This window comes from Loxodonta africana, chromosome 7 (genome assembly GCF_030014295.1).
Source record: "Loxodonta africana isolate mLoxAfr1 chromosome 7, mLoxAfr1.hap2, whole genome shotgun sequence".
In the NCBI taxonomy this organism is placed as follows: domain Eukaryota; kingdom Metazoa; phylum Chordata; class Mammalia; order Proboscidea; family Elephantidae; genus Loxodonta; species Loxodonta africana.
Window position 1 is genome coordinate 129,957,573 of NC_087348.1, and position 12,199 is coordinate 129,969,771.

A 12,199-nucleotide genomic window follows, 5' to 3' on the forward strand; every position below is an offset into this window, starting at 1 on the left:
ATGTTGGAGAGGTTGTGGAGAGACTGGAACACTTATACACTGTTGGTGGGAATGTAAAATTGTACAACCACTTTCAAAATCGATTTGGTGCTCCTTAAAAAACTAGAAATAGAACTACCATATGATCAAGCAATCCCATTCCTTGGAATATATCCTAGAGAAATAAGAGCCTTTACACAAACAAAAACATGCACACCCATGTTCATTGCAGTACTATTTACAATAGCAAAAAGATGGAAGCAACCAAGGTGCCCATTAGCAGATGAATGGATAAATAAATTATGGTATATTCACACAATGGAATGCTATGCATCAATAAAGAACAATGATGAATCCATGAAACGTTTTATAACATGGGGAAATCTGGAAGGCATTATGCTGAGTGAAATTAGTCACTTGCAAAAGCACAAATATTGCATAAGACCACTATTCTAAGACCTGGAGAAATAGTTTAAACAGAGAAGAAAATATTCTTTGATGGTTATGAGAGGGGGGAGGGAGGAATTGGATGGAGAGGGATTTTCACTAATTAGGTAGTAGATAAGTTTTATTTTAGGTGAAGGGAAAGAACACACAGTACAGAAGAGGTCAACACAGCTGGACTAAACCAAAAGCAAAGAAGTTTCCTGAATAAACTGAATGCTTTGAAGGCCAGTGTAGCAGGGGCAGGGGTTTGGGGATCATGGTTTCAGGGGACATCTAAGGAAATTGGCTTAATAAAATCTATTAAGAAAAGATTGTGCATTCCACTTTGGAGAGTGGCTTCTGGGGTCTTAAACACTCGTAAGCAGCCATCTAAGATGCATCAATTGGCCTGAACCTACCGTGAGCAAGGGAGTATGAAGAACACCAAAGACACAAGGTAATTATGAGCCCAAGAGACAGAAAGGACCACATAAACCAGAGACTACATCAGCTTGAGACCAGAGGAACTAGATGGTAGCCAACTATAACCGATGACTTCCCTGACAGGTAACACAACAGAGAACCCCTGCGGGAGCAGGAGAGCAGTGGAATGCAGACCCCAAATTCTCATAAAAAGACCTGACTTAATGGTCAGACTGAGACTAGAAGGACCCCAGAGGTCATGGTCCCCAGACCTTCTTTTAGCCCAGGACAGGAACCATTCCCAAAGCCAACTCTTCAGACAGGGATTGGACTGGAATATGGGATGGAAAATGATACTGGTGAAGAAAGAGCTTCTTGGATCAAGTAGACACATGAGACTATGTTGGCATCTCCTGTCTGGAGGGGAGATGAGAGGGTAGAGGGGCCAGAAGCTGCTCAAATGGACATGAGGAGAGAAAGTGGAGGGAAGGAGTGTGTTGTCTCATTAGGGGGAGAGCAATTAGTAGTGTATACCAAAACCAAACCCAATGCCATCGAGTCGATTCCGACTCATAGTGAGCCTATAGGATGGAGTAGAACTGCCCCATAGAGTTTCCAAGGAGCGCCTGCTGGATTTGTACTGCCGACCCTTTGGTTAGCAGCCATAGCACTTAACCACTATGCCACCAGGGTCTCCAATAGTAGTGTGTAGCAAGGTATATATAAATTTTTGTGTGAGAGACTAACTTGATTTGTAAACTATCACTTAAAGCACAATAAAAATTAAAAAAAAAAAAAGTTTATGCCCAAACTACTAATGCCAAACAAAGATGAAGAAATTGAAGATTTTCATCAACTTATGCAGTCTGAAATTGGTCAAATATGTAGTCAAGATGCAATGATAATTAATGGTGATGGAATGTGAACGTTGAAAACGAAGAAGAATCATTAGTTGCAAAATATCGCCTTAGTGATAGGAACAACACTGACCGCGCGATAGAATTTTGGAAGACCAGAAACCTATTCATTGCAAATACCTTTTTACAAGAACTTAAGTGACAGCTGTACACATAGAGTTCACTGGTTGGAACACACAGGAATCAAATCAACTACATTTGTGGAAAGAGATGATAGAGAAGTTCCATTCAATCAGTGAGAACAAGGTAGGGACCGACTGTAGAACAGACCATCAGTTGCTCATATGGAAGTTCAAGTGAAGCTGAAGAAAATTAAGTCCACAAGAGCCAAAGTACAACCTCAAGTATATCCCAGGTGAATTTAGAGACCATCTTAAGAATAGATTTGACGCTTTGAACACTAATGACTGAAGACTAGAGGAGTTGCGGGATGACATCATGAACATCATACATGAAGAAAGCCAAAAGGTCATTAAAAAGACAGGAATGAAAGAAAAGACCAAAATGTGTGTCAGAAGAGACTCTGAAACTTACTCTTAAATGTAGAGTAGCTAAGGTGAATGGAGGAAATGATGAAGTAGAAGAGCTAAACAGAAGATTTTAAAGGGCACCTTGAATAAAAAAAATAAAATATAATGGAATGTGCAAAGAGCTGGTGATAGAAAATCAAAAGAAAGAATATGCTCAGCATTTCTCAAACTGAAAGGACTGAAGAAAAAATTTAAGCCTCGAGTTGCAGTATTGAAAGATTCTGTGGGTAAAATATTGAATGATGCAGAAAGCATCAAAAGAAGGAAAGAATACATAGAGTCACTGTACATGGCTTTTCTCAGGCTGAACAAGCTCTAGTGAGGGCAATTCATTTAGCTTGTTGAGCTGAAGTGGTTTCAGGGAGAGCCTGACTTTCAAGGTCTGTAGTAGAAGTTGTGGAAACCCCGGTGGCATAATGATTAAATGCCATGGCTGCTAACCAAGAGGTTCGCAGTTCGAATCCACCAGGCACTCCTTGGAAACTCTGTGGTGCATTTCTACTCTGTCCTATAGGGTCATTATGAGTCGGAATTGACTCGACAGCAGTGGGTTTGGTTTTGGTTTAGTAGAAGTTGTAACAGGGTATCCAGCTTGATAGTGAGGACTAGCAAGATTAGGTTTTAAATAGGAACCACCGACAGACAAAACTAAGGATTGGTTAAAGGGATCTCTTCTATATCTTTCCAAGGGGTTAAATTTTGCTTAGTTAAGCCTAGACAATCTTGTTTAGGATAGTTGTTCTCATTAGTTGTGGGGAGAAGAATAGCTGGATTTAAAAGGGCCACAGAGTGTAGTCTAATGTTAGGTGTAGCCAGGAGGAGAACTTACAGGTAGTGAGCCTGCTGGCAGAAAGATTTTGTGTTAAAGCAGAATTACATAAGGCAGAAACAGTATGAGGCACAGAAACATCTAAAAAATTCCTCAGCACCACATCTCCTGTGGTTTCCACTAGTTCAGTAGTAGCAGCCACAACCCTAAGGCAGGGAGGGTATCCCCTGGCTACAGGGTCAAGCTGCAGGTTATAATAACCTGTGGGTCTTTGTTATCCTACTTGTTTTTGAGTTAGTACACCAATAACATTTCTGGATACTTCATGTGCAAATAAGGAAAAATTTAGGTGATAATTAGGAAAAGCCAAAGTAGGCGTGTTCATTAAAGCCCTTTTTTATTGAACTACCACCTCTCAGTCTTATGGTGCAATCTGGAATGAATCTCACTCAGAGGCTTTTAAATATTTCTGTAAAGATTGAGCCAACAAAGAAAAATTGGGAGTTCAGGTTTTACAGTAGCCATGCAGTCCTAGAAACTCCCTTAGTTGTTTCTTTGTTTCTGGTAAAAGAAAGACAAGAACAGCTAATTTCAATTTAGAATCAATAAAGATGCCTTCTAAAGAAATTACATGTGCCAAATATTTAACAGAAGGCTGAGCTAATTGTAATTTTTCTTTGGAAATCATATGCTGACCTGCAGCTGTATGTTTTAATAAAGCTACCTTGTCACTATGAGTCAGAACCCACTCAGTGGCAATGGGTTTGGTTTTTGGGTGGTCATTAAGGCAAGCCTGCTGGGAGATTGAGTAAACTAGCAAATCATGAATGTATTGCAGCAATGTGGATTTGTTGTAAGCTTTAAATCTGCAAATCTGCGAGCAGAATCTGAGAAAAATTGGTGGGAGATTCAGTAAATAGTTGGGGCATTACCGTCCAGGTAAATTGTTGCTTTACCCAGGTAAAAGCAAACAAGTATGCACAGACATACTGAAAAAGATTCTTCAAAGATCCGCAACTGTAAAATGAGTTGCATCTGAAGGGACATTAGAAAGTAATGAATGAAGATTAGGAATTACTCTGAATCTAGGAATAACAATATGGTTGATTGCATGCAAATCTTGAACAAATCTCAAACTGTTATTATTTGGCTTTTTAACTGGAAGAACAGGAGTTTTACAAGGGGTGGTAAAGGGACAATTAAACCTTTATAAAGGAAAGTTTATATGTTGGGAGCTAGTCCATTTGCTTCTCATTGGCAGAGGTTCAGATAAATCTGTTCAAATATTAATCAGCTCTGGTGACAGAACTCGACTAACGTCTGTGGATGTGGTGGCTCATAAACTTTCAGGAACTAGGGAAAAAATGTCAGACAGCATGGGATTAGGATGAGCTGAGTTTTGGAGAGACATGACAAGTGCTTGCATATAGAAGATAGTTTCGTCTTCTTAAATATTGTGTCATTCTGAGCCTGTCTCTGTTGACTTAGGGTTATCAGGCAGACAGAAATAATATTTCCCCCATTTCATTAAATTGTAAATGGTAGTTCCATTTGAATGAAAGCTCTTTTCCCAGTAGATTGACAGGAGTATCAGAATTGAGCAAAAAAGGGTGTAAATCTTCAGCTGGTTGAAGAGCTAATGGAACTGGTTGAGAGTGGATCAGTGTTTGTTCCTGATGGGTAATTCCCTCTACTTTTGAGATTTTAGTACTCTGGATCAGGGTTTTTGTAAACAGGTAGGGTTAATAGCTGGTAGTGTAACTCCTGTGTCAATTAAAATTACCAAGGTTCTCTGTTAATAACTAAGTAGTTTCTCCTTGAACGTTATGATCCTCCACAGTAAAAGTCCCTCTTTTGTCCCTGGAGCCCCTTGATTCTGAACCAGATTGTAAGTTTTTTTTTTTTTTAAAGGGGGTTATGTCAATCTTTTGTTTATTTTTAAACTTATAACATTGGTTTTTCTAATGGCCAAGATTTTTTTTTTTTTAAACAATAGGGGCCAATACCTGCCTTTGTGTCATTGTAAGGTTTAGCTTTTTTTTTTTTTCAACTGGGAGATTGTAACTGTTGCAGCTGAAGGGCCATTAATTTATTAGCCTTAGAAACCTGTTCAGCTTCAAGCATCTAGGAAGTTGGTTAGCTTGACAATAGGAGCTGTCTCCCAGTCTAATGAATGTCACTTTACTAAGGCTGAGATCTCAGGTTTAAGACCAGGTAAGAAGACAACATTGAAATTGCTGGAGGTACCAAGCATGGTCGAATTGAGTCCAGAGAGTGTTCGGAAAACTTCTGGAGCTGCTGAGGCTGATAATCATAAAAGCTTTCATCTTAATTTTGTTTACAAGAGTGAATTTTAGTCCAATCAATTAGTGGAGGAAAGGCCTTTGGGATAGCCTATAGCAGTTTTTTACTCACAGCCCAAGAGTCTTCCAGCAGCTTGGTGGCCACTGTATCAGTATTATGGCTAAACTGTCCTTGGAGTCTTTCCATTTTGCCTGTTCTAGTTATAATTGGGCTTCCCCTGGGCCAATAATCATATGAACAAACTGACACAAGTCAGGGATTCCAGGCTGGTGGGCTTCAACAAGGATTTTAAATTCTTCAGAAAATTTGTAGAGGTCCTTGTGGAGTTTAGAAAAATTTTCACAATACTACATAATTCTGAGCATGCCCACGGGGCAAAAGTGATACTACAGGAATCTTTGGCATCACTACTAGGGCATGTTTTAAAGGATGTTTTAGGCAAGGCTTTATTTGCTTTTTTTTTTATTTATTTAGGGGAAAAGGTAAGTTCAGATAAAGTGTTATCAGAGAACTAGGAGGACAAAGAAGGGTATAAAGAGGTAGCAGCTGGCAAGGGAGAAGAAGGAATGGGGCAAAATTTGACATTGTAAATCTTTATGATCCTTCATTAATTTAGACAGTATCATGTAGGTAAGCAATTTTACTGTCTTGATGTCCTTTAGAGACCTCAATATACTAATCAAAATAGGCATCCCACTCGGGCTATTTAATTCGGAGCTTCAGTTCTCTTACTGTGTAAAAAAGTTAACTTAGGGAGATCAGAAGAACCTCAAAGTAGCCACTGATTTTCCAAACCGTATCTAGTGAGGTTATGCCAGACAGGCAAGAACATTCAAGTTAAGGAGACCATAATGCTTGTTTATGTACTGAGCAGGAATACCAGAAGGTGGCTCCAAATCTCATTTAGACATGACAGTGTCCATTTTATGACAGTAACAACAAACAAACTTTTATTGCAAAAGCTAAGACAAATTTACAATAAAACGTGAAGAGCTATCAGTGCAAGGATTGTGGAGCTTGGATATGAGAGGCCTTTTTTTTAATTTAAACTTAAATGATTCCTGAGAGTTTGTGGAAGTGAAGAGCTCAAAGCAGCTCAGTAGGTACCACGCCCATGTCCAGATCATCAAAGATATTGGGTCTTCAACATCCTGCTTTTGACACCAGAAATGTCAAAAGATGAAAATCTCATACTCTGTTAGGAATGAAAGAAAATGAATTTTATTGAGGCATAATACAGAATAAGCTGGGCAGCACTAAGTAAAAATACAAAGCACTCCACTGTTCAAGTGGAGAGAGGGGTCTATATACATAAAGAATAAAGGAAAGGTAGGGAGTTTATGATCGATTATAGATAATATCAGCTTCAGCTTGAAATCTTTTGAAATGTAAATATCAGCCACTTGGCTAGGAGGGAGTTACCACTTAGGTGAGTGGCGCCAGCTGGTTCGGTTATATATAATTGCAGTCATGAACACATTTTTCCCAGAACAAATTGTTCACATCTTGACACATTCTTCCCATGGACAAATGGTTTACGTTCTGACCTTTTGCTTCCTGGGAATGCATGTTGGTCCCGTCATTCTTATGTCTGACACGAGTGCCTCCTGTTTGAAACTTTTCCACTTACAGTTTGCTGAATCTGGCAACCCTGCATGGGGAAGAAAGTCACTTGGAACAGAGATTGTGAAATCTACATTTTAGAACATTTAGGATACAAGGAAATATAGACCTGGGAAGAGAGCATGAAACCCCTGCTGTATATCACCCTGGCAAGAATTCTCCAGCATTTTTTCTTTTCAAAACACGTGCCAAAGTAATTTCCTAGATTGGGGTAATGAATTTCAGATCTTTTAATACCTTGTACTGTAATTAACTGGATAATAATCTGTAATTAGTCAGGGAAAGTGAGCCCATGTATAAATTATTAGTGTTATAAACTGTACTCTTTCAGTGGAAGGACTTTTGGCTTTTTCTAATCAGCTATGGCATTCAGAATTCTCTGATGAGTATTTGACCCTGTCTACTGGGCCAGTAACTTCCTGCCCGCACCATTCACCTGGACCCTTCTAACTTTTTTGGAATGACCTGGCAGGTGATGCTGGATCTGCCATGTCAGTAGATGGCACAGAGCCCAGACCAGGCATACAGAAAGCCACGTGAGTTCTGTGAAGCAGAAGGCCGGGTCGATGCTTCTATAATAGTTAGGAATGTAGGGATATGTGGTCTGGATATTGGGAACCAGTCAGACAGAAAGTGGGGGATACTGTATATGAAGGGCCCTCTAACACAAATCATCTCCCATGAATATTTCCAATGGGATGAGGTTTTTATACATAGCACCTCCATTCAGATATGGCAGTTGTCAAACTGTGAAGTAAGAAAAGTTTATCGTTTGAGCTCACTTTTTTTTTCTCCCCAATAATTTTCTCATTTTTATAATGCCCTTTGCTTAATTGCTAACAGTGTACTGCATAATCACTCTCTGAAGAATTTGGGTTTTAAAAGAGGAAGTCTGGAAAGGATTTTTTTTTTTTTTTTTTTTTAGTCTTAATCTGAGAAACAAGCCTCTTAACAGTGAAATTTCAAACACTATGGAGACCGGGGGAGGGGGGAGATATTCTAGGAGGTGGGGACTTTCTGGTGTTCCTTGGTACATTCTTATGGATAATTGATGTAAGGCAAGTCATGTCTCTTTCTTGGGGCTGAAATATGGAGAGGGCCCTGTGTGGTTACAAACTGTCTCAGCACTTGCACCCTTGAACTGCCATAACAGTGAATTCATGACCCCTCTGACTGAGGGGTCAGACATCCAAGAGTCTGAGAATATTTCAGATGTCTTCTAACAGACTTTTATATGTTCACTGTTACAGAGTTTCTGTTTTTGCATTAAACTTGAGAGGTGAAAATAATCACAGTAATGCTTATATTTATTGAGTACAAGGTGTGTGTTAAGTATCTTATTATTTCATTTTAATCCTAACAGTGTCCCAGTAAAAATATTATTGGACTTATTTTACGTTTTAGCAGACTGAGATTCATTGTGGTTAAGTGATGCTCAAAGTTAGTGAGTGGTGGAGTAAAAACTTGAACCCATATCTGCTCACATACAATTTCATTTGTGAACTCTCATCATTACATTCTTCTGTAGTGATACCTGGCAAAGAACCTGCCACTGTTTAATTTTATGAAAACATTATCTTGCCCAAATTTTTACATTTTGAAAGTTAGAAAGCTGAGGCCAGGGTATCTAATTCCCTTAACCAGTTAAGGACAAGTCTGGAATTAGAATCTATCTTTCTTATCAATACTATTTCAGTTTAACCGCTGCGTGACTGTCTGCACCATGCTCCAGTTACACATAGATTAGATTTGCCTATCTCTGAAAGGGGTTCTCACACCAGTGTTACTGTCTTTGTGATCTATGAAGGTTTGGGAATCAGGTCTGCCTAGTTGTCTTTTCATATACTCTAGTTCCATATCAGGAACAGTGAGAAACTTGATGGTGTTCTTTAGAAGGTTTAGATGGAAGAGACGTAAAGGTATCCTTCAGCTAACACATACACAATCAGAAAGCAAAGCATTAACAGTAAAACAAACAAAAACAACTCCTCTACATATCAATGTCTAATTGTTGACAGATGAGCTGTTGTTGTTGTGTACCATCAAGTCGATTCCAACACATAGTGGCACTGTGGGTCAGGGTAGAATTGCTTCTTAGGGTTTCCTAGGCTGTAATCTTTACAGGAGCAGATCGCCAGCTGTTTCCTCCCATGGAGCCACTGGTGGGTTCAAACCTCTGCCCTTTCGGTTAGCAGCCAAGCACTTAACCATTGTACCTCCAGGACTCTTTGATAGATCAGCTAGTTGAATAGAAATACAAACAAATTTTGAGAGCCATAGTTCTGATATTTGCTAATAATTTTTCTTGCGTACAACCTGATTTCACTTGGGCCTTGGGTTTATGTTGATATGTATTAACTGGTGATATTTTCACAAGTGTAATCTAAACTAGAACACACAACTGTTAGGACAAGCAAGCTGGCAATTTTTCTGCTTTGAAGGCTGTATCAGGCACTGTTACTTATGAGCCAGAGTCCCATTTGCCATTTCCAAACTTTAACATGAATTCTGAAATAGGAAGCATTCTCATTGATTGATACCAACAAATAGTTAATGAGTTCCTGCTATAGCTTGCACATTGATTAGGAACTAAGGGAAATATAAAATGCAGTCTCATTCTCAAATGTATTTATAATCCCACCCACTGCCATCGAGTCGATTCTGACTCATAGCGACCCTACAGGACAGAGTAGAGCTGCCCCGTAGAGTTCCCACAGAGCACCTGGTGGATTTGAACTGCCGACCTCTTCGTTAGCAGCCGTAGCACTTCACTTAACCACTATGCCACCAGGGTTTCCGTACTTATAGGGAAATATACCTGAAAATCTATACAATAGAATGAAAGACCAAGTAAGTGACAAATGAGTGGTGTGCTTGGTAAGATCAGAAGAGAGAGGTCACTTTGACCTGGTATGGGCAGGGGAGGATAAAATAGAAAATGAGCTGAATCTGAAGTTCATTTAGAATATTCAGGTGACACTTGGACATATTCATAGAAGTCTGAAGGACAGGTGTGGAATTCAGGTGTGGAGAAAAGGTCAGAAACTGACAAAGCAGACTCTAAGAAGGCTGTGGTCATTTTGTTTCTCATGAGAAATAGAAAAGGATGTAGTTCATTTATTCTTTCAACATACTTTTGTTGAGTACCTACTATGTATAGGGAATTCATTGGTGAGCAAAAACAGATATATCCTGTTGGAGATATTGGGAGAACCCATGTGCCTTCTTGTTTTCCGCGCATACCTAAGGATCTATTATCTAGATTCTAGGTAATGAGGGCTTGAAAATGTGAACTTCCTAGAAACAGAAGAAAGCAGATGGAGAATAGTTGGTACTTTTGGACAGAGAAAGGTCAAGAGATTGTCAAAAACACCTGTATTATTATTATTACATTAAAAGCAAGTCTGACACTTGTTAGGTGCCATCAAGTCAGTTCTGACCCGTAGCGACCCTATGCACAACAGAATGAAATATTGCCCAGTCCTGTGCCATCCTCGCAATTGTTTTGCTTGAGCCCATTGTTGCACCCACAGTGTCAATCCATCTTATCGAGGATCTTGTTCTATTTTGCTGACCCTCTACTTTACCAAGCATGATGTCCATCTCCAGGGACTGATTCCTCCTGATAACATGTCCAAAGTACTTCTAAGACAGATTTGTTCATTCTTTTGCCAGTTCATGGTATATTCAATATTCTTTACCAATGCCACAATTTAAAGGCGTCAGCTCCTCTTCGGTCTTCCTTATTCATTGTGCAGTTTTCGCATCCATATGAGACAACTGAAAACACCATGGCTTGGGCCAGGCTCACCTTAGTCTTCAAGGTGACATCTTTGCTTTGTAATACTTTAAAGAGGTCTTCTGCAGCAGATTTGCCCAATGCGTCTTTTGATTTCTTGACTGCTGCTTCCATGGGTGTTGATGTGAATCCAGGTAAAATGAAATCCTCAAGAAAGTCCATCTTTTTCTCTGTTTATCATGATGTTGTTTGGCCAGTTGTGAGGATTTTTGCTTTCCTTATGTTGAGGTGTAATGCATACTGAAGGCCGTGGTCTTTGATCTTCATCAGTAAGTACTTTAAGCCCTCTTCACTTTCCGTAAGCAAAGTTGTGTCATCTGCATGATGCAGGTTGCTAATGAATCTTCCTCCAATTCTGATTCCCTGTTCTTCTTCATGTCGTACCGCTTCTTGTATTATTTGCTCAGCATACAGATTGAATAAGTCTGGTGAAAGGATACAAACCTTTCCTGACTTTAAACTGCACAGTGTTTCCTTGTTATGTTTGAATGACTGCCTCTTGATCTATGTGCAGGTTCCTCATGAGCACAATTATGTCTTCTGGGATTCCCATTCTTTGCAATGTTATCCATAATTTGTTATATCCACACAGTTGAATGCCTTTGCATAGTCAATAAAACATAGGTAAACATTTTTCTGGTATTCTGTGCTTTCAGCCAGGATCCATCTGACATCAGCTCTGATATCCCTGGTTCCACATTCTCTTCTGAATTGGGCTTGAACTTCTGGCATTTCCCTGTTGATATACTGCTGTAGCCGCTTTTGAATGATCTTCAGCAAAATTTTACTTCGTGTGATATTAACGATATTGTTTGGTAATTTCTACATTTGGTTGGTTCGCGTTTCTTGGGAATAGGCATAAATATGGATCTGTTACAGTGGGTTGGCCAGTTAGCTGCCTTCCAAATTTCTTGGCGTAGATGAGTGAGCACTTCCAGCACTGCATCAGTTTGTTGAAACATCTCAATTGGCATTTCGTCAATTCCTGGAGCCTTGTTTTTTTGCAATGCCTTTCAGTGCAGCTTGGGCTTCTTCTTTGAGTACCATTGATTCTTGATCATATGCTACCTCCTGAAATGGTTGAATGTCTACCAAACCTTTTTGCTGCAGTGGCTTTGTGTATTCCTTCCATTTTTTGGTGCTTCCTGCTTTGTTTACTACTTTTTTGTAGAACCCTTCAATATTGCACCTCAAGGGTTGAATTTTTTCTTCAGTTCTCTCGACTTGAGAAATGCTGAGCATGTTCTTCCTTTTTGGTTTTCTATCACCAGCTCTTTACACATGTCATTATCATATTTTACTTTGTCTTCTTGAGCTACCCTTTGAAATCTTGTGTTCAGCTGTTTTACTTCATCATTTCTTCCATTGGCTTTCACTACTTGCAGTTCAAGAGCAAGTTTTGGACTCTCTTCTGATGTCCATTTTGGTC